Here is a 24,444-nt window from a genome sequence, read left to right on the forward strand (position 1 = left end):
TGTCTGGCCCTGATTCCAACATGATATGTAGTTGATATTATTTATGGTAAAACTTCTCTTAGTTACTGGGAGTTTTCCTGAAGAGAAAAAAAGGAAATAATTTGGAATGAAATGAATCATTGTTTTGCTAATAAGATAACCATCCACTTACTTTTGAATTTATACTCAGACGTTGGTTTTGTCGCCGTCATCTGAAGTTTTGTGGAGTAATTTAAAATGCAGCGTCACAGCTGTTGGTTGTTTGGTTTTGGGGAGATGACCGAGCCAATCAGATCCATTGTGGGTCCATGCTCACATTTATTAGCTCGCTACAGTTAGCCTCCATCCTGCTTCAAACTCACAGCGCTTCCCTCATATCATTGGGACAAATATTAACGTATATGCCCGGTGTTTGTGAGAAAATAAAAACCCAGAAAAAAATAAACAAGGAAGGGAAACACCCTAGTCCAAAAAGTGTAAGTAGATATTTTTGATTTGCCACCAAGAATGTGTTTTGAATGCTGGATTTTATAAGAGCATCGTACTTCTTTATGTGTTTGTAACTTTAACAACATTGTTTTCTGATGAATTCTGTACGTCGCATTTATAAAAACAATTATCTTTCCCAACACTCTTTTGCTGTTGCCTAATTTTCACTTCACAACCCCCACTTCCTGTGTATGGAACTTGTAAGATATTCCTCTAAAAAACACAAAATATAAATACTTTACACTGAAGCTGACACTTCAGTCGCATTGTCCCATGAACGGCCCACAGATTATAGATGCTTTCATTTCCAGCGAACACATTTCCCCGCTCGGTTGTTCATTCTGTGGAATCAGCTGCTGTAATGTTTTCATGAAATGAAAGTCGGGCTTCCTCCTCCTGGCTCTTATTGGCACATTATTCCAGGAGGTTTGATACAGTTCAATGCCAAACCATCTGGGACAAAAAAACAAATCTTTCCCATATGGGGTCTCCAGGGTGAAACCTGATCAACCCGAGCGTGTGCGTGTGCACGTGCGTGTGCGTGTGTGTGTGTGTGCGTGTGTGTGTATGTGTGTGTGTGTGTCCGTGTGCGCTGGACATATTTAGGGGTAGGAGGCTTGACATCCTTTCATCATATTTACAATCTAGCGCATAAACCTATCTTGTGTAATCAATGCATTTGTTGTTCCATGTGTGCATGTAGGTCAGAGATTATTGTGTGTGTGTGTGTGTGTGTGTATGTGTGTGTTTGAATAGAAAGCAAACACTAGATAGATGGTATCGCCATCTCTTTCGTCTATTGCATCACTTCAACATAATGATGATTGACCAGCTGGTGAAATTCATAGTGTGTTTGTGTGTGTATAAGTGTGTGTGTGTGTGTGTGTGTGTGTGTGTGTGTGTGTGTGTGTGTGTGTGTGTGTGTGTGTGTATGTGTCTGTGTGTGTGCGTGTGTGTTTGTGTGTGTCAGTGTGAAAAAATAGAGAAAGCACAGGAGGAAGCAATACCCTTGATTCCTTACCTTCCTTGTCTTTATGGCCACATCAAGTTATGTGAACAATACTTCTGTCTTGTTTTATAACACAGTGTATAAATGTGTGTGTGTGTGTGTGTGTGTGTGTGTGTGTGTGTGTATATGTGTGTCTGTGTTTGTGTGTGTGTGTGTGTGTGTGTGTGTGTGTGTGTATGTGTGTGTCTGTGTTTGTGTGTGTGTGTGCGCGCACCGGTCTCCCCATATTCCTCTGCACCCCTCTCTTTTTATCACTGAGTCACAACTCATTAATCACTTGTCCTCCGTCGTCATGTTTCTGCTCTCGCTCCCTTTGGTGAGGCGTATTGCCGTCGCTGAGAGATGCAAAGCACGTTTCCACTTAACACAGCGTCGCAATATTCGACATTCAGCCCACGCACGACGCTCCCCTGACGTTGCTAATTCTAATTCACGGTCGCGCTGGCAGCAGCAACTCTCCCCCTCCCCCCATACCTCCCTCATGCCACCTAAAAAGCCTTCCCTCCTTGCCCTATTCGTACCCAGCCCGTCCTCCATCCTTACTTACCGCCATCGTCATGCCAATGACCACAAACATTGACGTTGGCCCAGGTCTTCCTTCATTGTGACTGACAAACTAAACAAAAGCCATCCTGTTCTCTGTATTTTACAAGTTAAAAACCCAATAATTGTTTTGCAACTTAAGAAGCCAATAGTGCTTTACTTGTGATGTGATGTTGTTGTGTTGTGATGCACCTTCCGCCAGGACTAATTCCTGGTTTGTACTAACTCACGGGGCAATAAAAAGTTTCTGATTATGATGTACAGATGATGTTATGAAAGTGTTATAAGCTTAAATGAATAAATACATCCAGGTAAGGATGCATCAGTGTGTTCTTCAAGTGTTTGAAACAAAGGCCTTGTCCTTGAAAGCTGATATCTTTTCTCACTTCATGCTGAGCAAAGGTAACCAATGCTAACCAACGCTAACAAAAGCTCACGTCACTGGGGAACACAACAATGCTTACTTATCATATTCAATGTATATATATATATATATATATATATATATATATATATATATATATATATATATATATATATATATATATATATATATATATATGACACTTTAGACGTCACTATTGGTATCTGTAAGCTATGTGTCTGCATGTTTCTTGTTTAAACTGTCCATGAAATGCTAATTTGTATAGATGGAATATGGCATCTTCTTTATTTGCACATCTTTCCCTCGTCATTGCCTGAGATATCACTGAAGAAGTTTCTGGCAGATTGTTTCCTTCCGTGTCTCCTCGCTCCCCTTGACATGAGGCTTAACATTTGATTACAGTAAAGCGTAAACCTTCTTAGAAAAGTGCTCTCGTCAGGTTTTCACTTCCTTTTATGTACCGGCTGACTGACGCCACATGAACGCTTATTTGATATGGAAGAACACAAATGAAGTACCTACTCTCTGCTACACTGAGACACTGCATCGCTCTTCACGTTCAGCTCAGACACTCTTTAACTTTCCACTCAGTTTTTTTCTTGTCTCGTCAAAAAAATCCTAATGAAGTAACTTCACACACATTGCACTGGCACCGCTTTCTAGTGCGTCGCTTCATGAGCAGTTTTGCGCGTTGTAACTAATAGCTCGGTCAATCGGTAAATGACTCGCTGCACAATGCTTTGTAGATACATTTCAATCTATTTCAGCACCACTGACAGCTCCCTGTTTTCAGTTGCACCTGCAACCTGCAGATAAAGCATTGTTAATACATACAATAAGGAACTATTGTATGCTTTAGATATTATCCTTGTGGGCTATGTACGAGTAAACATTTGTTTTTCACAGACTTCACAATGAGGACACATATGTTCAAATAGACCTCTGAGAACTCAGCCTGTTAGACACATAGACCTATGTCCCTGTTCTGGGACACTGTCCAGCAATCACATATCAAAAGCATTACAACACATCTGTCTGTCTGTCTGTCGAGACTATAAACTTTAAGAGATATTCACATAGCTGGATAGATACATGATCCATAGATGGGGGTCGATCAATGGATCTGTCTGTCTTATCTGTTAGTCTATCTACTGTATCTATCCATCCAGCCATCCATCTTGACACCATTATTCATCTATGTTTGAATATATCTTGCTTTTGATAGATTGAGAGAGAGAGAGATAAAGAGAAGTAGGTATATATACGGATGAGATAGATAGATGTATGAATAGGTAGGTAGATGGATGTACAGATAGAAGCAGGCAGGCAGTATGGGTGTGTCTTTTTTGTCGTAAACCCCTCGCGCAGCCTCCCGTGCACGTTCCCCAGCCCCCTCTCTCTATCCCTCCCTCCCTCCTTTCCAGCGCCAGTCACTCCTCCTCGTGCACCACAGCCGAGGCGAGGAATCACGCGCTGAAATCTATACTGCAGGAATTCAAACTTTCACCGTCTGCCTGAGAGAGAAGGGCTCAACCGGACGAAGAGGACAGCTGACCGCCAGAGAGCCTCGGTCAGGATTACCACTTTCACCAACAGCGGGGTTTCTCTCTCTTCTTTCTCTCTAAAAAAATAGGCGACTTTGGGTATGCAGAGCCGTGCACGCCTCCATCAAAAGATGGAAAGGTGAACGGGAGCTTCATCCGTGCCACAGCATCGCTATTTCACCTCAACGTCGCGATTCTTTTTCTTTTACCCCCCTGAGGAATGTTTTCAAGACCCCTCGGTGGATTATCAGAGTCGGTTGTCATTCTTGTGATATATAATTGATCACGGAGGACGCAGCTGGACACCGCCCGGACCGGCTGCGAGTACCGGACCGGGATTGTATCTTCTTTCTAGGTTTTAGGGGAAAGGCAAACAGAGAGACAGCTTCCAGCTCCGCGCGCTGACGGATGGAACCCGCGCACATTACCGGAATATTATTGTTTTTGTTGCGGGGTGGGATTAAAATAGTTTTATGTATTAAATAGGCCCAACCTGGACGGATAACTACACGTTCTGGAGGACAGACTACCCGTCCAAAAGCCCCCCGCAGGACCCGATGCTTGGATAAATGAAATGCTTTTTGCACTCAAGGACACTGGTGGGTGTAGTTTGTTATTTGGGTTTTGAAGCACAAACGCACAATTATTGTTATTATTATTATTTTTTACCGGGACTTGAAATGAGCATCATCCACCCACTCTGCTCGTTTGTGGATGTGTACGTGAGCTCGTGTCGTGGGTTTGCGCTGTGAGGACCAGACCACCGGACCACCGGGACCGCCGGTTCGCCCCCTTTCATTTGAGCCCCCCCCCCCCCCCCCCCCCCCCCTCTCTCTCTCTCTCTCTCTCTCTCTCTCTCTCTCTCTCTCTCTCTCTCTCTCTCTCTCTCTCTTCTGCCCCAATGCACGCAAGTCTGTTCCGGTAATTCCGTTTCTTCTGCTGTCCGGTCCCACACCCACACACACACACCCACACACACACACACACACACACACACACACACACACACACACACGCGCACACTCACGCGCGCGCGCGTACACACAGTCCTATCTATTCAGCTCCCAGAGAACACCCCCCCCCCCCCTCTTTCTCTCCGTGTGTGTGTGTGCGTGTGTGTGCGTGTGCATGGGAAAGGAGTCGCGCGGGAGAGGAACGCAGGAGTTGGGATAAACAGCCTGATCACCTTCTTTTTTTTTTAAAGCCTCGTTGTGATTTAAAACTCATCCGTTAGCGGACGGAGTGGGAGAGGAGGAGGAGGAAGAGGAAGAAACAGAAGGAGAAGAAGGGATCCTGGTGAAAAGGAGGCGAGTCGAGAGGAGAGAAGGTGGAGAGATCGATGAAGGTAAGGCTGATTGATCGGCTGTTAATAACGCAGGGTGTGTGTGTGAGATGGCGGAGACGGAGCTCTGCTATGCAGTTGGTTGTCTTGTCACGGGGTGCACGCGCACCGCGGGGCCAACAGAGTTGAATTTCTAGTGCCACGCAGGAAATGAATCATCCTGTAATCTGATTAGGGCTCGGCTTTAACCGCGCTGCCTGTGTGACTGCTCCTTTTTTTATTCTTCTGTTTGCCTGTGTGCTGCACTGTTGGTGGACTCTGCTATTCTCTCAGGCCGTAAAGGAGATTTATTTAAAGCTCACCAAAAAAATCTAATACATCGGCGCTCGCGCGCAGTTGACAGTGTTCCTCTCTGCTGCTTCAAACAGCGGAAGAATTAATTGCTTTGCTGCTGTCTCACTTATGTGATGCGTTTTTTTATTTGATTGGCCTGGCTGGCACCGCCGTGACTGTATGGGAATGTGTGCGTGCTTCGGGCTCGAGCGTGTGTACGGGTACATCCGTTCGCGCGCGTAGGAGTGGATTGGAGCGAAGTAATGGAACCCATTTTGGGGTGGCCTTCTCTCTCTCTCTCTCTCTCTCTCTCTCTCTCTCTCTCTCTCTCTCTCTCTCTCTCTCTCTCTCTCTCTCTCACTCTCTCTCCCTCTCTCTCACTCTCTCTCTCTCTCTCTGTTTCTAAAGCTGCCTCATCATGCCGCTCCAGTTGACTGGCGTTACAGCCACATCTATTATGCAGGAGGCTAGGAGATGAGAACACAAGAGGGAGGAGAGGGCAGTGTGTGTGTGTGTGTATGAGGGAGGGAGGTGGGGGGGGGGGACCATACCCTATTCTCAACAAGGAATGCATAGAAAAAATAGACAAGGACAGAGGAGAGGAGATAGCGATGACAATAAAGTGAGGATAACAGAGAGGAGAAAGGAGAGGGCGAGATGAGGAAAGGTGGCATAAAATGAGGGAAAGGGAGCAGAAAGGGTGGGCAGGGTAGGTGAGAGGAGGGTGAGGTGAGCAAGAGGAGAACCAGTGGAGTGGCAGTATAGGGCTAAACAATACAGAGGACAAAAACAACTTTCAGAACTTGCAACATGTATATCCAAACCAAAATGTTCCACTAGTTATGTGCAGATTTTAAAACTACTTGTGGATCGTATCGGATATGACATGCATTCAGCCAATGATTCGATTTATTCACTGCCATGTATATTAGTATAACAGCAGTTGCCCCGAAAGAGAGTATAGTCCGACTGAAGCAAAATTCGAATTAATACCATCATGTAAATGCACAGTGTCACAGTGCAGTGTTGGGAGGCACAGTAACGTTACATTTTCACGGAGGGAAAGGTTAAGATTTATAACTTAAGATTGTAATTTAACTTATGAGCCACAGGCCGTTTACTCAATACCAATACAGTAATGTGTACTCTGCCAGTTGTTTGTGTGCCAGCTATAACCAGCATGCATTTTAATTTGATAAATGTACACTTATTAGTGTTACAAACTGTTACTGTCACAAAGTGTTGTGTTGTGGTGTTCAACCCTGTTAAATAGTGTTAGTTGTGGGTTATCAATTGTTATTATGAAGTTAAATACACAACTAAAGTTTGAACCGTGACTGGAGTTAGAACCCTGACATGTACGTATCCCGCTGTGCTTTCAACATTGACCTGTAAAAAAAAAAAGTTACTTCCTGCACTTGTTACAGCTCAGCACGGCTTCCTAAATATGCTGCTGCAAAGTTAGCCGGCGGCGGAAAAAATACCGTGATATACCGTGAAACCGTCAGAATCTTACAAAATACCGCGATATGAATTTTGGGCCATACCGCACAGCCATACCGGACGCACCGGCAGCACAGCAAGGGGAGCGCACAACCCGTCAGGTCAACAAAAATGCATTGTTGTCCAAATCTATAAACAAAACCGCCATACTGAACTTGCACAGTCCAGACATGACATTGCAGCACAGTTGCAGCGGTAGTAATCTCTCCCTGCGCCCAGGAGAGGCCGCGGGTAAAAGCACCACCAGCCCCAGGTGTAGCAGTAACTACAGCGCTGTGGCTAGTTCATGATTAAATACAAATGCAAATGTAAAAAATAGTGACATAATCAGCATTTCCCTCACCAGACACACATAATCCTCTGTGGGAAAGGGGTCATCAGTAAGTCCTGAGATTCTAGCTTCTAGGTTTTGACAGGCCCCGCCCCCCCTCACTCAGAGTGAGTACAACAGAACCAGAACCAGCTCGCCCGCCACTGAAGTAAATGAAGTAAAAACTAGCGTATTGCAGCTTTTATTTTAAAGTAATGTTATCAGAACAATATAACAGCACTCTGGAGAAACACCAAGTTAACATACATATATACTTTATAAATCTTTTTTCTTTTTTTTCTGAACAGGTACTGTTCAGTAGTAAGGGTCCCTGTGAGGGACAAGCCACTCCTTCTTTTGTCCATGTTCAGTCTGTTGCTTACCTTAAAAATGTATGTTAAAGACCAGCAACTGATTCACTTTATACAAAAGCAATAAGTGCTTTTCATGTTTTCAGTTCAGTTCAGTTTTTCTTCCTCAGTTGAGAGAAGTCCAGTCTGTGTTCTCTTGAACAAGTGCACTGAACATGTTGTGATGTGAGGAAAGTTCTCCTCTTTGAGAGAAGAGTGAAGATCCAGAAGTGATGCTGATTTAAAGTGCTCTCCATGGATCAGACCGCAGCGTCAGGAGCTTTGCACGTGCGTGATTAACTTTCAATTTGGACGCGGAGCCTGCAGGTAGACCGACAGCCTGTGAGCGCTTTTTTTTAGGTGAAGCTTGCAGCAGCACCGCTGCTCGTTGAGGACAGAAGCTACAGAACAATACGTGCTTTCACAACAGTCACCGTAATGTGTTCATAGCGTGCACCTTAATTTTTTTTTTCTTAATTTTTGATTGACCTCACACGGGCCGGAATGAAGGAGCCGTAAGATTATGCGCATATATATATATATATATATATATATATATATATATATATATATATATACACACACACACATATACAATGTGTTATATTTGTTTCTTTGCACTCAAAAGGTTCAGTCGAAAGATAGTCATGATAGCTTCAGGGTATCAGTTTGGAGGTGCATGGATGCCGGACGGATGTCAAGCAAGAAACACAGCAGGACGTCTCAATTCCATCAGCCGGAGTGTGTTTGCCTTTCCTCGACCTCATGAGATAAAAAGAGATTGCGGGTTGATGCAGAAAGTTCTGCAGGTGAACCTTGGACTTGTTAGCTGCCGTCCTACACGCTGTGAGGTTCCTGAGCAAGACATGAGAATCGCCACCACCTTGTGTCACGGTTTCTCACCGTGACCTCTGACCTCCGTCTCAGGGGAGTGTTGATTGAGAAGAGAATACCTGAAGTAGAATCAAGAAAATATGTATCTGTGGTTGTTGTGGTTTGAGTCCATGGAGAACTTATCTATAATTCATTTTTAGAACCAAGATGGGACATTTATAGGTTGAATTTTTTTTTTTTTGAGCCATGAGAATAAACGCTGTTTAGCGTCGCTAACGTTTGTGTAGCTGCTCAGTCGTGATCTCTTATCAGTCAGCTATATTCTGCTTCTTCTGGTTTGTTACACATACTCCAATTTACAGATAATTATTTTGATAATTACCGTGCATAAGTATGTGCTTGCAGTCAGAGTTTGCTGCTGTTTTGTTATATGTAAATATAACTATCAATAACAACGCTAATGCAGACCTCAATATGAACTTTTAAGAAGTGGTTTTCATGCATCAGCTGTCGGCTAACAGCACTGGGAATGTGATTAACCTTTAGTAACTATATGTTTTGAGTAATTAGGATACTACACAGTTACGTTAGCTTATTAATGAAAATATGACTCAAAAGAAGAAAGCCTGTAAAATAAAAATGTATGTCATTGATGCAACAAATATTTTTGGGTGGCATGTTTTTTGTGTGTTTTTTGTCTTGAATTGGGGAAAAGGAGTTTGTTGAGTCTTTTCGGCTAGCTCTGGCATTGGCTTACTCACGCAGCAAACAAGACACAAACTGGCTTATACTATATGACTAACAGACAAACAATGCCCCCCCCCCACAGGAACAAACAACCAGACAGCCAGCCAGGTGAGAATCCACCCGGTGCTTGATTGTGATAATGTGTTAATGCGACTAGAGTGATGCTTTGTTTTGTGGTGACTATTATCATATGGAGAGCATTACAATGTGCTTCACTTCCCATTAGGAGAGAGAGTGAGAGAGCACGTCCCACCTCCACACTGACTCTCAGCATCCCGCTCTGATGAGGTTTCCACCTTCCTCTATCGATGACACATTTTATTGGCGGTTGCTTCTTCCCTCCTCTGACTGTCGGTCTCCCAAATGGGATCATGAATGATCCTCCAACACAGTCATATGCATCCTAATCCAGTAGAAGCTGCACATGTGATTAAGAACAAAGACTTTGCATTCCAAACTCTGGGAGCATATTCAAGCAACAAAAATAATTTAAAAAAAGGAACAACACCGGTCTGCTTAATATATATATATATATATCTTAAACATCCATCTGGTTACATCTGTTTCAAGGTCGATACGATGAAGCCCATTCTACGACTGAATCAGTTTAGAAACCTGCTAAAAGGAGACAAATATGTGAATATCCATAGACTGTATTTAAGAAGTGGACGTAGTCATGGTGACATCACCCATCGCTTTGTGGACTGATGTTATGAAGCCTTGAGATTTGCTATCTTGGAACCTTTGAAACCTTTAAAATCCTTGAAACCTTTGTCATCTTGGAATACGGCAGTCACCATTTTGTCCTTTTCGCAAACCGTGATCATAAGTTCCCATATTTGGAATGCAGAGGAGTGAAGTAGAGACACCATATACGCTTCTGTTAGCAGCAGCAACCTGTCAATCACAGTGAGCCCGCCCGAAAGCGTCCCCTGCTTTATGGTCTGTTTGACTCTAAATGAGCATCATTTACTAAATGAACATCATGCTGTATTGAGAAGACTTGAAACAAGAGCTTGAGACATAAACTCATGTCTACTTCTCTCTTGATTTATTCCCTCAGTAAACATAGAAGAGTCATTTTCTATAGACTTCTCTAATACCAAAGGAGTCGTCCCCTGGTGGCCAGTAGAGAGAATGCAGATTTAAGATACTTCCCTTTTGGTTTCACTCATCACAACTGGAGGTTGCCATCTGGACTATGTTTATGTTCCGCTTTTGGCTGTTAGAAGAACCATGAAGTTTCGAGGGGGATTGTAAAAGATTGAGTGTTTATTAATCAACCTCGTCTATCAGTGGAATTATCAAAGGTCATAATTGAGGTCTTCTGTGCCTGAAGAAATGAGGCAGCTGAATAGATTTTGACATCAAATCCCGGGTAAATTCCGTGCTGCTGTGTCTAATCCGGGGGTTCCCTGTGTGTGTCACACCTGGAAACGATCACAGTCGTTCGTGTTATTGGCGGCTACAAAGTCGGGCAATTCAACCGGCACCTTGGCCACCGTCCAGGACATTTATAATTAGACTTCTTTGTTCCTTATCGGCTACAAAACAAAGCACTTCTAATTTCCTTGTCAGCTGTCATGCAGAACCCTTTTCTTTTCTTTTCGGTGCAATTTGAAATGAAATACAACATTACAGTTGTTTTTGAGTTTTCTTGCCATTGTTTTGCCGGAGTGGGCCTTCAGAGTGAATTCCAGAAGCAGTTGTTGTTACCCATCAATGCATGTTATGTAATAACGCCCCCACTCCAGCGACAGATAAGCAGGTAAGAGGCCGTCACAAATATCCAGATCATAATGTGTGATTTACATTCCGTTGGAAACTCTGCATCCTGTCTGGTTAAATAATTAATCTGTGGCTTAATCCCCCCCGGCCTAGAGCTATACCCCAAATCCCTCCATCCATTCACCCATCTGCTTCTTCATCCATCTGTCCATCAAATTCAGCCAGCTCACTTGCGATGCCGGCGTTCTTTCTTTCAATTCCTTTCCAGAGATTCGCTCTTGGAGGAGAGGCGTGTTGCAGGTGCGCCTCAAGTCTCCTGCGTTCTCCTAAAGACATTACATTTAAATAAATTGCTACAATGGTTATCTGTACTTCATTCTCTGGTCCCCAGGTGGTCCTTCTTATCTAGAAAATGTCATTTCCTTTCCCCCGTCGTTCACTTTGTGAACATTGCATGTGTTTTTTTTTTTTTTCAAATGTTTTATTTAGGTAGCAGTGGTGTGCCAATACAGCAACAATACAAACACCACAACTGCTGCAGAAAATATAAAAAAGGACTTCCATTTAGTTTGATTTGCCCCTGAAGCCAAGAGAACAGTGGGGAATACATCCCTTCCCATTTTAGAACAGATCTGTTTCTCACTTCGAGGTGTAGTCTCATGCGATTATGATTAAAAATCACTTTAACAGTCGCTGGAATCTAAACCAGTGTTCGGCTATTGATTCCCTCTGTGATCTGAATGCTTGTCATTAGTTGGTGGCTTTTACCCGCTGCTTGTAATATTCACAAACTCCCACACATGACAAGAATGCTGTTATGATGTGTTAATTTATTTCTTGCCCTCCTCGTCTTCGCCGCTCCTTCCTGTGTTTCGTCTCCGGTTTATTTTGGTGAATTGTTTTGTGATAAAGGCTTTTCTAAATAGACCACAGGCATGTGACCTACATTTGTGCCCAAATAAGGGATTGCAGTTCCTTTGTTTTGTCAGATTAATGTAGAAATTAACAGTGGTGTAAAATGGTCGCGTTCCAGAGGCCACGGTCTCTGATGGTATTCATTCTTTTGGTTGAGGTGACAGAGTTTGACCCGGATGTCTTTATTTGTTGTTGTCCAGGAAAATCTTTGAAGTATTAAAGCTGAGTGGTTTAACATCTGGTGCTGATGTATCTGCTGGTTGTGGCATGAAAGAAAGACTGTGCGCTGGTGTGTTGTACAATGTACCACACACATTAATATTCATGTCATGGTTGACATGGTGAGTGGATTGATTAATTAGTAACAATGTTGATAATCACAACTCTTTAAGTCACTTTTTTAGAGCAACAATGTTGCTTATGATGTCTATTAGAATCTCAAATATGTGGAATTCCTGCATTTTCTGGTTTATCATTATTTTGCATCCGGATGTTGGCACTGTCGTGAGCATTTGTCACTTGTTAGATATTTATACTGGAGATTAAATCATGCAGTTATTATTTGATTATCTTTTATCAAATAAATAATTCAGTTACTATATATATATATATTAGGCCTGGGCAAAATTGAAAAAAATAACTGATTAATCACATTATTTTTCTGCGATTAATCGCGATTAATTATATATATATAACATTGTAGTTATATACATGCTAGTTATTGAGTTTGTTATCAAACCAAAACCTTAAACAAGATGAAACTTTGAACAAACTACCTCAGACCTCAAGGAGCTCTTCACACATCAACCACGCTTTACTTCTAAGGTTTTACAAACACATCTTTCTGGTCCCTCCACTGTGCTTCAGTGACTTTCTTTGAGACGAACAGGGACTCAGATCCACTCTCAGGACAGTGAAGATCCGGCCATGAATTGAATTAAAAAAGCAGCGAGCTGATAGCTGGACAGCGTCACATCGGGGTCGTTTCTTTGCCTCCTCGCGGAGTCTTTGCGTGTGATCTGACGGCAGAGGTATTAATGAGAAAAAATGTAAATCGTGTCAAGTTTAAATTGAATGTGAGCCCGTGTGATGCAGACCCCCCGAGAGCCGGCAGTGTGAGGACACATGACGGGCACAACTCCAGTGTCAATTTAATACGGGCGGCAGCATGCTAATCTCAGCACGACAGCCATATAATGCTCATCACGTCTCGCTCTGTCTTTCTGTTTCCATTCTAATGTAGATCAATCTACTTCATCCATCTTTTACCCTCGCCGCCCATCTCTCTCTCTCTCTCTCTCTCTCTCTCTCTCTCTCTTTCTCTTCGTCTCTTTTCTTCCAGTTGAAGGTCATATTTGACAGTTCTCTGATGGATGGCGCAGTATGATTCAAGAGAACCGAACATTGTGTCTGTGTGTTGTGGGACACAATGTATGAAAACATTATTAGTAAGAAGCTGATGGTGTGTGTGTGTGTGTCTCTCTGTATGTGTGTGTGTGTGTGTGTGTGTGTGTGTGTGTGTGTGTGTGTGTGTGTCTGTGTGTGTGTGTGTGTTTGTTGTAGTTAGTCCAATACAAATTGCATTTATATAGCACTTCATATTATCGTGTGTATATGAGACAATAAGTCACTTTACATCATGACAAGAACCCAAAGCGACCCTTAGATTGAGACTTCACTGATTAATATAACAATCTGGAGTTTTCCCTGTTTTTCAAAAGTTGGTGGGCATCCTTATTTACAAATGGTGTCTTATGGTGGAAGCTGAGTACCATTATTCTTTTTGTATACTTATTTATCGGTGAATAATTCACAATTGATTCACGGGTAATTGTTCAAAAATTGTATATTAGTAAAGTATTATTTCATTAAATCTGCTCCAAGGGACAATGCAACATTGTCCTCTCAACACACTCGGCAACACAGAGCAAACTAGGCGGTATATTACAGACTGGATCATTGATTCATTTTGGAGAAATCATTTTACGATTATTTTCTCCTCCTGGCGCAGCCCTGTTGGTCTGTCCCATGACTCTGCTGCTGTGTCACGTGGAGCCTCCCAAAGGCCAAAAGCTGTGTGCGTGTGACTGTGTGTGTGTGTGTGTGTGTGTGTGTGTGTGTGTGTGTGTGTGTGTGTGTGTGTGTGTGTGTGTGTGTGTGTGTGTGTGTGTGTGTGTGTGTGTGTGTGTGTGTGTGCTTGTGTCAGTCCCCTTTCCGATTAAAAGACTGGGGTTTTATAGGCATGAGAGCCGCAGAGCCGTGTGTGTGTGTGTGTGTGTGTTTGAGAGGCAGATGGAGGTTGCTTTGAGGTGAAGCCTCTGTAGATTTACCCTCCATTTCACTGTCCATCAAGCACAGTGTGAGTGCACGGTCGCGCTCACACAGAAACATAAAGCAGAGTGGTAAACCGCCGCACTTTGTTCCAGTGGAACCTTCTGGTGCTCCTCTTCACTGCTTTCATGTTTATTTTTTTTTCCTCCTATGGTCTTCTTCTCCCTCAAAGTTTGGGTTCATATCAAAGTCGTTCATGTCTTTTTCCTGAGAGAATGCGAGGCTCCTCCCGTGTGCTGTTTGCCAGCTGCTGACTCAAGGGAAGAGGGTCAGCTTTAGAAAGTCGGTTCACGGCTGAACCGTTAATTGTTAACACCCCGACTCTTTTTCTGACATCCTCTTGCTTTGTAAATGCAAACAGTCCTTTGAATTCAATCCGTTCATTAAATAAAACCCCAATTGTGATATTCTTAAAAAAGAAAAAAAAATAGGCCCGCCAAAATATGTTGATTCAAAATGTCATATTGATTTGTATTTGAGCTTTAATTCTTGAGCATGAATTTATAACATTTGTTGCCTACAATGTTTAAAGCTTAACTTAAGTAGATACAATCTGGGATTTCAAAAGGATTTGGATTCTAAGCAGGTTTAATATGGGTTTTCATTTGATGAAAGGCTGTTGAACCCCGAACCCCGACCTCTCTGCCTCTCCTCTTTTTACTCTCCTCTCCCCTTCCTTCTTCTCTTCTCTCCCTCCTTCCTTCTCCTCTCCTCTTCCCCGTCCTTCTCCTCTCCTCTCCCTCCTTCCTTCTCCTCAATTCTCCCTCCTTCCTTCTCCTCTCCTCTCCCCTTTCTTCTCCTCAAATCTCCCTTACTTCTTCCTTCTCCTCTTCTCTCCTCTCCCTCCTCCTCTCCTCTCCCCCTTCCTTCTCTTCTTCTCTCCTCTCTAACAGAACACAGCAGGTGTTAAATAACACGCCATCATAGCGACCTAAAAATACACTTTCCTCTCTCTCTCTGTCTGTTTCCCCCCCCCACAACCTGCGGTTCGGCTCTGCTGCAGTTCAGCCTTCCCACTGAGACAGTAAATGGGGAGGGGGGCTTGTTGTCTTTTTGTTTCTTTTAAACTCTGGATGCACAACCCATTGGGCTTACCTCAAAGTGTATGATGCAGGGATATCAAAGAAAGAAACGGGGGGGAAACAGAAGCAGAATTAAAGACAGAGAGAGACAGCAAGAGGCAGCGAGAGAGGGTGGATGGCAACCAATTACGTGGCTCAGCTTAGTGTGAACAGTGGGACAGGGTGCTGTCAGTGGCGAGATAAAAATAGACACTATATGTTGGAATGTGTGTCTGTGAGAGAGAGCGAGAGAGATAGAGAGAGAGAGAGAGGCTCCTCTATTTGCTCTTGTCTATCTGTGTTTGTGAGTTTTTGCACGTGCATCAGAATGTGCGCGGTACGTTTTTATCTTTTGCATTGTTTGCTGTTAATTTGGTGTGTGTGTGTGTGTGTGTTTGTGTGTGTGTGTGTGTGTGTCCTTGCAGCATAGTACAGAGGGGTGATGGGGAGAAACATTGCTTCATCAATTAGATTGAGTTTTCACTTGTAGAAAAAACTGGTCTGGAATCATTCGCTCATTGACTTCTCTCTGATAGAGAGGACGTGTGGATGTAAATGAACCTGGACCTGTACGGCGCTTTACTCGTCTTTCCGCCTCTCAAATCGCTTTCACACTACTTGTCATCATTCACACACTGATGGGAGGGGCTAAGGGACAAACCGTAGGGAGAGAGCGCGTTAAAGTTGTTGCCATTATTAAGTCATGCCCACTAATTTGGGAGATTGGTTCTGAACTCCCAAGTTACAGCTCATCTCTCGGAGGTTTTCCCGCGGCGTACAGATCCAGCGATGCGAGTCGACTGCAACGCCGTGTTTGATGAGGAGGCGGCTACAAACCCTCAAGTATTTAAAGTGAAAAAATAACACTTTCAAACATTACTCCGTCGTTCAAAACTCAAAAAGTGACCGATCAATGCAGAGTGTTCATCCAAATTTAATGTTAACATAACTTTGAAAAATGTTTTCATATTGTAGCTTAACTCTTAGCAATTTAGTGTGAATTCAAATTTCCCCCAGGTGAGCAGTGACGCAACGTTTATGTCGAGGGCTTTTGTTTGTGAAAGGTTAAAGAAAAGGAAGGAGTAAAGCTGTCAATGTGGGGTTTATGAGCATATCTCCCTAAATTAATAAAAACAGAGTCCTCTGAGGGCGCCTGTGTTGTGATGCGCTGCTCTGCTCACATCAGATGCATTACTTCACGCTTCGACTCATTGACTTCTCAGTCTTGTGCTCTCTCTCTCCTCTCGTTCATCTGCCGTTTCTCTTTCAGCGCAATGCAACGCAGTACATGGTGCTTGCTTAGTTACCAGCGTTGACCATTATTTCCCACGATGCATTGAGGAATACATAATGTTTCACTATACATTCAAACAGCCCGACGAAATCGCAAACTCACTATATAGTCCACCATATGTGTGTGTGTGTGTGTGTGTGTGTGTGTGTGTGTGTGTGTGTGTGTGTGGGCGCGCATGCATGATTTATAGACAAACAAGAAGAAAGCCATTTTGCAGACACACACACACACACACACACACACACACACACACACTGGGAGCTGAATGTCATGTTTGATGTAATGAGTTTCATGGGTGAGTGTCTCTATGTAAGGGCGGGCCATTAAATGGTAACGGTGAGATGAGAGCTAATCTGTCACACGCCGACAGCAGTGATAGATTGAAGGGGAGGAGGAGAGAAAAAGGGAAAGGGAGGAATGAAAGAAGAGAAAAAAAGAGAGGGTGAGTGAGACGGAGGAGGAGATGAAAGAGAGGCTGAGGACAGACGAGGAGAAGAAACCGAGATTATGAGGCGTGAGAGTCAAAAAGGCGAGGTATATGCAGAGAGATTACGTTTGTCCCTCTCCAAAAAGTAAATACCTTTCGAGAGAAGATGAGGAAAAGATTTCCATTCGCTCAGAAGAAAACCCTGTATGTAGCTGACCGTTCTCACGGTGTGTATGGTTATGTGTTGGAATGTAAATTCTTATGTACACATGCATGAGCAGCGTTTCAACCCGGGCGCTTTGGAGGCGTCGAGCTGTAGCCGGAGGCTGGAGGATTCCACGCAGCTGTGCACGGTCTGCCATGGGACACAAGCCTCGCTATCGATTTGAACATCAAGAAACGGCTCAGAGTGGTACTTCTCTCCCCAACCAACCATCTTTGGCTCGTTAGGAGTGGCAGATTCTGGTTTAATACTTTCTACGTGTAGTTAGAGAAATGCACAACATACATAAATATTATGGGGGACAGTCCGGTGTGGGCATGTTTAGTGACAGAATATTGTATTCATAAAAGTTCAAATGATTCTTAGGAGCAGTGTGATTCCTTAATTCTAGAAAAAGGCTCATTTGTCCTGATTCCTGAAATACAGAAAGCCGTGGGTGTGTCGTACTTTGTGTCTGCTGTATAATCTGAAGGGGACGGACTATTGATTTGCCAGTAGACATGTTAGAGAAGGTGTTTGCTCGTCCTGTCTCGAAACAAACAGCACACGATTTAAACCCTTGTTTGGTTTTAATGGTCATTGTCTTGCATCCATCACCACCACAGTCTTTGAGCAACAGCGTTGCGGTTCTCAGTATGTTCTGTATGTCCGGCAGACCAGACTGCAAAGTCAACATTGACTAAACGTCACATTTAAAACGATGCACAGAAAGCAATGGTGACTTAATGAACCACTAAAAGATCACAACGGTGCTTTGAAAGACTTAGCGCTCAGAACTGCTTTTCCAAAGTAAGGTTGTTTTTTTTTATTCCTGTATGGATCTCTTGACTTCAGGGCTCGATGAAAGCTTATTCAACCAGTGTGCTCTGAAGTCCTGCTGGCAGATGGCATTGTGGGTTTGTGCTTATCGCGGCCTCACTGTCGTCTCCCTGGTGATGGACGTGACCTCCTCAGCGCTGGAGCTGCCGTCCACATACAGTTACGCTAATCCGTCTCTGTGAACCGTCTGGCGTTGAAACTTCTGTATGTTTAATGCCTGATGGGAAATGTGTTTGCTGCTTCGTTGAGGGAGCTACGTAGGACATGAGTTCATCGCTGCAGAATTGAATCGATAACATGTTGGCAGTTAACTGAACCCAACGACAAATCCTTTGATTTGACATGTTGGAAACAGAGGTTGTGTGTGTTATATATATATATATATATATATATATATATATATATATATATATATATATATATATATATATATATATATATATATATATATATGTCCAATTATAGGAGACCAATATAATAATAAGGCACCAAAAATACATCTGTGGATGCAGCAGTTAAATTTGATTACATTACAGGTTCCTTCAAACATTCTGTCTTCTCTCTCCCGGTCTGCAAAAACAAAAGCTTCCTTTCCTGAAGCGCAACTCACATTTTTTTTTATCGTCTTCCAGCTAAAAATAATTCAGCATGAATGGAAATCATTTTAACTACATAGTATGTGCCTTACGTCCAGGACAGTAAAACAAAATGGTGATCCTCCCTTCTCCATTCCACAAGCTCATGTTACGAACAATCATTTTAACCTCAGTGATTCACTCAGTGTAAAAGTGCTCGTTCAATAAGGGCTCAGTGAGGCATTACGACCCGGCTCAAATGATACAACATGAACGGGAGGCCAGGCGAGAATAACCCCAATTATATAGAGACTACATGAACAAAACAAACATAAAAAGTCAATCATCAGTAACGTCAGCATGTGTGGATGTGTGAAAATGTCAGGCGGGCAAACCAAAACTACACAGCACCCGTGTTGGCTGGGGAAGCGCGAGCTCGGTGTTCAGATACCCCAAGTCTTTAAGGCTGGAGCTGAACCAGGACCAGGACCAGGGTCAGGTGTGGGTCACGATCAACATCCTGAAAGCCAGAAAAGCCAGCATGAGGTCCAACTGCATGAATAAAGAAGCTTTATAGTGCGTGTCTGTTCTTTCTTACATAATAATTCCTGTATCTCTTACTGTCACTTCTCTGTCATGTCGGTGAGCAAGAAAGTTTTTTTTAAGTCACTCATGTGATGACATGTGGGATCTTTCTGACATTGGAGACCCAGCGATAAAGTCCCGATGTCGTCTCATCTCCGTTGCTTTATTCTGCAGGCTTCTAGTTGTTATTTTTTTTTAGGTTATAGTCTGACAATTGTCTTAAAATATTGAATCATTAAACCAGCATCACATTTAATTCTGAAGCAGGGCAGCGTTCTCATTTCATGCAAAGCTGACATCTTGCGAGACACGTGGTTTTCATTTTGACAGCGGAGAATATTCATGTTGCAGATGAGAATGAAACTGTGTCTCTGTAGCCGATTACGCCACCACACCAGTTAGAATCTTCCCGGAGGGCGTCATAAAATGTATGCACCCGCGTGTTCAAGATGAAAGCGTCCGTTAAACTCATCATGCATCCGCCCGTATATTATGTCACCTTGCTGCTCCAAAGCAGAGTTTGATATGTTTAACTAGCGTGTTTTTCTTATTGGGATGTTTTTCGAAGTTGGCATTGGTAGCTGCATCGGTGGCTAAATGGTGAATGTCTATATTTTCCCAGCCGTGGGAAAATGAAAGGCTACATTTGCATGAGAGTGCGTCTTTATCGCTCCGGCGAGGGCGAGGGTAGAGAGGTTTAACGGCACTCATCATAAGGCTGTCTTTAATCATTCATGATTCACCTTTCCATACGCATTACTGAATATTTTAAAACCCACTTTTATAGTTTAAATCATCTGTCGAGAAGCCCGCCTGCAGGTAGAGGCTTTCAGTCTTGTGTGTGTGTGCGTTGCTGTTTTAGAGCCAAGCTATTGTGTGGAAGGCATGGTGAATTTCGTTTACACCGTGCTGAATCCTGTTGGGAACTCCTGGTCATGCCATGTGTCATCAACCGAATGCAAAGTTTCCTCCTCTGTGACGGGAGCCGTGCATTCAGCGATACATTAATGTGTCTTTGAGGACAGCCACGTTTCAAACTGGGTCCCGACACCGGACAATACTTTTTCAGTTTACTTTTACAAAATCTGTCTTTATTCCCCGGTCACACTGAGCTAAACTTCCTCGTTCTAACATTAGCAGCTAGCTGTTAGTAGCAAGCTGTTAGCAACCATTGGGCGGCACAGTCCTGCTTCGCTCTGAAATAGAGCTAACGGCACTAAAGGCTAATTTAGCGAAGGTCACATTGAATTAAAATCAGAATCAGCTTAAATGTCCATGTACATTTTCACGTCCATGGATTGACTCCGGTTTCTGCGCTTCGTGCTTGTTTACAATAAGCAAAGATAAATATAACTGAAAAAAACTGTAAACAGTGGGCCAGAAAGTGCAGCTCGTGCAGGTAGAAGTGTCTGATTAATTGTTCAATTGTTCATCTGTGTTGGGGGGCTCCTCCTAAAGTCCACTGTCATCTCCATTTTTTTGGACTTGTTCAGCTCCAGGTGGTTCTGACCACATCAGAGGAGCAGCTGTTCAACCTCCCATCTGTAAGCAGACTCGTCGCCGTTCCGATGACCGTTGTTTCGCCTGCGAATTTCAGGAGTTCAACAGACGGGTCTCCAGAGGTACAGTCGTTGGTGTAGAGGGAGAAGAGCAGTGAGGAGAGCAGACATACCTGCCGGGCGCCAGTGCTTATAGTCCGGGTGCTGGATGTGATTTTCCCCAGTTTCACCTGCTGCGTCCTGTTTGTCCGGAAGTTTGTTACCCTCTGACAGGTGGGGGCTGGTATGGTGAGCTGGAAGAGTTTGTGTTTAATTGCCTCCGGGATGATGGTGTTAAATGCAGAGCTGAAGTTCACAAAAAGAACCCTTGTGTATGTCCCTGGGGAGTCGAGGTGTTGCAACATATGGTGCAGTCCCGTATTTATTGCATCATCCACCGACCTGTTTGCTCTGTAAGCAAACTGCAGTGGGTCCAGCAGGGCCCTGTGATGTCCTTCAGGTGGGTCAACACCAGTCTCTGAAAGGATTTCATGACCACAGACATTAGGGTGACGGGTCTGTAGTCATTTAATCCTGTGATGGAGGATTTCTTGGGGACCGGAATTTTAAAGGGGCGCTTGAAGCAAGAGGGCACTTCACACAGTTGAAGATCAGCGTGAAGATGGGGGCCAGCTGGTCAGCATGAACTTTCAGGCAGGAGGGGGACACGCCGTTCTGGCCCGCAGCCTTCCTGATCTTCTGTTTGTGGAATAGCCGACTCACATACTCTTCGCAGATCCTCAGTGCCGGTGGGGGGGTTGGGTGGTAGGGTGAGCAGAAGGCAGAGAGTGGAGGTGGTGAACTTGGTTGTTTGATAATGGGATAGATGGGCTGGGTGGAAGTGGGCTCATGAAACCTCCAGTAGAACCCATTTAGGTCAGTGATTGTCCTCAGTGTGTGTGTGTGTGTGTATATGTGTGGGAGAGGGGGGGAGGGGAGGGTGGTCTCTTGTAGTTGGTGAGTACTTCCAGGCCTCTCCAAACTGACGAGGGGTCATTGGCTGAAAACTTTTTTCCAGCTTTTCAGTGTTGCTCTTCTTAGCTACTCTGATCTCCCTCGTCAGTGTGTTCCTGTTCCTGTCGCCACCACTATAAAGGGTCATTTATACTCGGGTTTTACGCAGAGACGCAAGCACGCAAGACAAGCAAGTGCCCCCTTGCGTAGTCCCATCAGCCATCTTGCGTGCGTCACCCAAAATTTCGGACTATCCGACAAAGCTACGCAAGCTGTTCGCAGCCTGCAAAGCCGTGATTGGTCCGCTAACCACATCCTTTCTGAGTCTCGCATTTCCAGTTTCATAGCATAATACCGCTATTTTTAAAAGCCATAGCAGAAACACGAACAATAGATCCTGTTGAAGACCGTTTGGCTGAAGTGGTCTGCAAATATGAGCATTTATATAACCCGTCTGATGGAGTATAAGGACACCCAGATGGCGGTAAATTCCTGGAGGGAGATATCGGTGAACGTCGGTGTGCTGGTCGACTCTAAACGGTCGTTTCGCCACCTACTGTTCTGGCGTATAGAAAAGGGACGGCAACTATAAACCAAAACGAGTCCGTCGATCCAACTGCATGGCCAGCCACAGTTGTAGTTGCAAGAGTGTATATCGCCCTTAAGCCTTCTCTTTAGTCCGACGAAGCTGCCTGAGTCTTGCAGTGAACCAGGGTTTATTGTTGTTGAATGTGTGGAAGGTTTTAGTCTGCACACACATGTCTTCACAAAAACTGATGTATGATGTCACACAGTGTGTTTACATAATGGTATCAATTCAAATTTTGCTTGAGTCGGACTATGTTATCTTTCGGGGCAACTGCTATTATCCGAATATACATGGCAGTGAATACTTTGAATCATTGGCCGAAAGCATGTCATATCTGATACGAAAGGTGGCGGGAACTATCAGAGGGCTAGCTGGCTACAGCAGGGAGCTAGCGGGGACACCCACCGAACTTAGTCTCGACTTGTAACCCGACTTTTACGTTTGTTTGTTTCTGCCGGCCGGCTCCCGTGTTTACATGAAAGGGATAATTCGATTTCAGTCCGATTAAGCCAGTAATTCGAATGCATGTAACCACAGTCAGTGTCAGTAAGTTCATCTACGTCTTTAGCAGCAGCCTCAAAAGCTCCACTGTGGTGATCTGCTCAGCCAGGTAAGCTCACACAGGCCTGAGGTGGGATGGAGACACCGACCACGATGAACGAGGAAAACTCCCGCGATTAATAAAATGGTTTGTAGTCTAGATATGGTAACTCAATGTATTATCATGAATGGTTCATTCTGCATTTAGAAAATGTTTTACTGGTTGAAGGTAACATGACTTCATTGGAATGACACTTCAATAAATAGAGTTGTTTGAAGGAAAACCTTTTTCACAGCATGACATCACTATTAGAGTTTACGTCCTAACTCTGGCTCTTAGCAGCTTACATTACAACATGAATAGGGATAGGATTTATCAATACTAGTCTCATATCAATACTGGTTCACGGTTCAGTTCTTTATCAATAGTCTTATCGTTTTTTTTTAAATTAAATTGTGAGAAAGACAAGCCAATTAATAAAGAAAATCCACATTTCTTCATTATTATTGCAAACAAGCAGCCACACTGAGACAGAGAGAGGAGGCTTGAGACGTTTTTTACCAACGAGATCTCAAACCGTTAGCAAATATTGAAATGGAATATTCAATAATTTGTTTTGTGGGTTTTATTCAAATAACTTCTATAGATGACAGGAAAAACAATAGCCTTAATATTTTTGACAGTCTACACTGACTTTGGGATGGTTAAAATAGTGACGGTGAAATGACTTATCCTGGAGTTTTGCTTACCAGCTGCTATGATACAACAAAACGGTCAATATCAGCTGTGTATCTGCAAATATGGCTCATTGACGATCTGCAATCGCAGAACCTCCCCCTCCCCCCCTGAAAAAGAAACGTGATGGAGGCGATCTCCGCTTTTGGTTGTTCACTCATCATCTTCACCTGTAGTTTCTAATGAGCACAGTTCTTGGCTAACGCCACGTTCCCTGTTTGCGTTAGCTCATTATGTCTCAAACACGGTTCTGGATGAGTGAGCTGTTCTGCTGTGCGCTGCAACCCCGCCTTTCCATTAGAAACTAGAGCCGTGTTATTGATCATGGAATCGCTCGCCCGGCTCCCTCAGGCTCCTCCTCTGACTTTCCGCCAAAGGTCAGAGAAATTCCCCTGGCGGCCAGGGAAGATTGAGGCAGAGCTGCCGGCAATGACTTGGATTTGGCACGAGAGTGAATATTCAGCTTTAGTGGTTTGCAGCTTTTCTTCTTCCCCGTTCCCCTATCAGCCTCATGTGATCTTAAGGGACACTCTGATGGAGATATTATCTCAGTTAAGTACATTTAAGTTGTATCATTTATCATTGTATCATTTATCAACTACTTTTATTCTATATTGAACAAATTCCTCTGTCTTTTTTTTCTGTGACATAATTATTCCCTCAACCCTCGAGGGATCAATCCGTTAAGTTTGTTCTCATCAAATCCTAGCTTAATTTCCTTGTAAATAAACGGTTGGTTTCCTGCCAATGTGCATCAGACGAGATGATTTACCTGGAAAGTAATTAGCGTTCATAGCAATCGGCTTTTAGATTGGCATCTA

General features: G+C 43.6%; 1 protein-coding gene across 4 annotated transcripts in view; it reads left to right on the forward strand.

The window, feature by feature from the left end:
• Positions 1-3,859: 3,859 nt before the first annotated feature.
• Positions 3,860-24,444, forward strand: part of si:cabz01090165.1 (uncharacterized protein LOC100333421 homolog) — a 309,025-nt gene continuing 288,440 nt past the window's right edge. For 3 of the 4 annotated variants that reach the window (XM_068585050.1, XM_068585048.1, XM_068585051.1), the window contains exons 1-2: positions 3,860-4,548; positions 5,154-5,294. The gene's annotated coding sequence lies outside the window, so the exon portion shown is untranslated. Of the gene's footprint in view, positions 4,733-5,153; positions 5,295-24,444 lie in introns of all 4 variants that reach the window. The other variant, XM_068585049.1, reaches the window with a different exon arrangement.

Source organism: Clinocottus analis, unplaced genomic scaffold (assembly GCF_023055335.1).
Source record: "Clinocottus analis isolate CAN_PGR_092001 unplaced genomic scaffold, fCliAna1.0.p SCAF_2, whole genome shotgun sequence".
Lineage (NCBI taxonomy): Eukaryota > Metazoa > Chordata > Actinopteri > Perciformes > Cottidae > Clinocottus > Clinocottus analis.